Source organism: Sciurus carolinensis, chromosome 15 (assembly GCF_902686445.1).
Source record: "Sciurus carolinensis chromosome 15, mSciCar1.2, whole genome shotgun sequence".
NCBI lineage: Eukaryota > Metazoa > Chordata > Mammalia > Rodentia > Sciuridae > Sciurus > Sciurus carolinensis.
Genome location: NC_062227.1, coordinates 65,857,093 through 65,859,402, shown reverse-complemented (window position 1 = coordinate 65,859,402; position 2,310 = coordinate 65,857,093). Strand labels below are relative to the sequence as shown.

Genomic DNA, 2,310 nt, shown 5'->3' with positions numbered 1-2,310 from the left:
ATGTATATACAAATTGTCAATTATACCTCAATAAGTCTGAAAAAAGAAAATATACATGTGTGAATCCTTAATTGTGAAATTCACAATTCCTTACCGTAAGGATCTTTACACTGGTTCCATGCCTATTTTCAGAGATCAGCTCTTATGGAGAGGGGATGGGTGGTAGCACACACCTGTAATGTCAGCTATTTAGGAGACTAAGTTAGGAAGATCACAAATTCAAGCATGGCCTGAGCAATTAGCAAGACCTTATTTCAAAATTTAAAATAAATTAGACCCGTTGGCACAGCCTTTGGTGCAGCGGCGGCGGCTCCCGTTTCTGCCGCATCTCTTTTCCCGGCCTTCCCCTCCCCACCAGATCCTAGAGTTGCCTGCTATGGCTTTACTCACTGCGGCCGCACGGCTCTTGGGAGCCAAGAACGCATCCTGTCTTGTTCTTGCTGCCCGGCATGCCAGTGCTTTCTTCCACGAATTTGAAAGATGTATGGCCAACCTGATACCTAAGGAGCAGGCCAGAATTAAGGCGCTCAGGCAGTAACATGGCAAGACAGTGATGGGCCAAATCACTGTGGACCTGATGCATGGTGGCATGAGAGGCATGAAGGGACTTGTATATGAAACATCCGTTTCAGAGGCCATAGTATCCCTGAATGCCAAAAATTACTGCCTAAGGCTAAGGATGGCGAGGAACCCCTGCCTGAGGGCTTATTTTGGCTGCTGGTAACTGGACAGATCCAACAGAGGAACAGGTATCTTGGCTTTCAAAGGAGTGGGCAAAGAGGGCAGCTCTGCCTTCTCACGTGGTCACCAATGCTGGACAACTTTCCCACCAATCTACATCCGATGTCTCAACTCAGTGCAGCCATACAGCCCTCAATAGGGAAAGTAACTTTGCCGGGCATATGCAGAGGGTATTAACCGAACCAAGTATTGGGAGTTAATATAAGAAGATTGTGGTGGATCTCATTGCAAAACTACCTTGTGTTGCCGGCAAAGATCACCGGATCTCTACCGGGAGGGCAGCAGTATTGGGGCCATTGATTCTAAGACTGGACTTGGTCACCACGATTTCACCACACGTTAGGCTATCCTGATGCTCAATTCACTGAGCTCATGCGTTTATACTCCACCATCCACAGTGACCATGAAGGTGGCATGTAAGTGCCATACCAGCCACTTGGTGGGCAGTGCCCTTTCAGACCCGGTACCTATCCTTTGCAGCAGCCATGAATGGGCTGGCAGGGCCTCTTCATGGACTGGCCAATCAGGAAGTACTTGTTTGGCTAACACAACTACAGAGGAAGTTGGCAAAGATGTGTCAGATGAAAGTTAAGAGACTACATCTGGAACACACTCAATTCAGGACGGTTGTCCCAGGCTATGGCCATGCAGTACTGGAGGAAGACAGATCCACGATATTCCTGTCAGCGAGAGTTTGCTTTGAAACACCTGCCTAATGACCCTATGTTCAAACTTGTTGCTCAGCTGTACAAGATTGTGCCCAATATCCTCTTGGAGCAGGGAAAGGCCAAGAATCCTTGGCCAAACGTAGATGCGCACAGCAGGGTGCTACTCCAGTATTATGGCATGACGGAGATGAATTACTACACGGTCCTCTTTGGGGTGTCACGGGCACTGGGTGTGCTGGCACAGCTCATCTGGAGCCGAGCCCTAGGCTTCCCTTTAGAAAGGCCCAAGTCCATGAGCACAGATGGTTTGATGAAGTTGTGGACTCTAAGTCAGGGTAAAATTGACTACCAGAAGATGAAGAAGCTTAATAAAAAGTATACTTTTGTTTTGTTTCAGGGGGCCTTTAAAGATGTAAGATTCATTGTATCTGAGGCACTGAAATACGTTTGAAGTTACGATATAAATTAAGACTTTAAAAGATAAAAAGTGACCCCTTCTTCCCTAACCAGGTCCCTTCCCTTCCTGGTATGAGTTGCCCATCAACTATAGGATAACCAGGACTAATGCATGTGGTATGGGTTAGGTTTGGCCTCCTATCTTCTCTAGAGTGAGAATCTGACTCCACTTCCTGAGTCAAAGCAGGTTGCAAAGAATCTGCAGTCACTCTGGAGCCTCTGCTTTTATTCTGCCCCCCTCTGGGTCAGCAAGCCAGGACTCTGCCCTTTTGTTTCCATAGAATCATGTTGGATTGTCAGCTGTACCAAGCCCCCATGGCCCTCTCCTATACACAAACACTTCCTAGCAAGACCTATTGGTTAGGTTAGCTAGACCTACTTTGGCTTTTTTTTTTTTTTCAATGCTGCCAGGTGACCATAAAGGCATAACATTTGTTGCAACTGA

The 2,310-nt window shown here is 47.0% G+C and overlaps 1 pseudogene; it reads left to right on the top strand.

Moving 5' to 3' along the window:
- The first annotated feature begins 283 nt into the window (after positions 1 to 283).
- On the top strand, positions 284 to 1,860 carry LOC124965396 (citrate synthase, mitochondrial-like; annotated as a pseudogene).
- Positions 1,861 to 2,310: the final 450 nt, after the last annotated feature.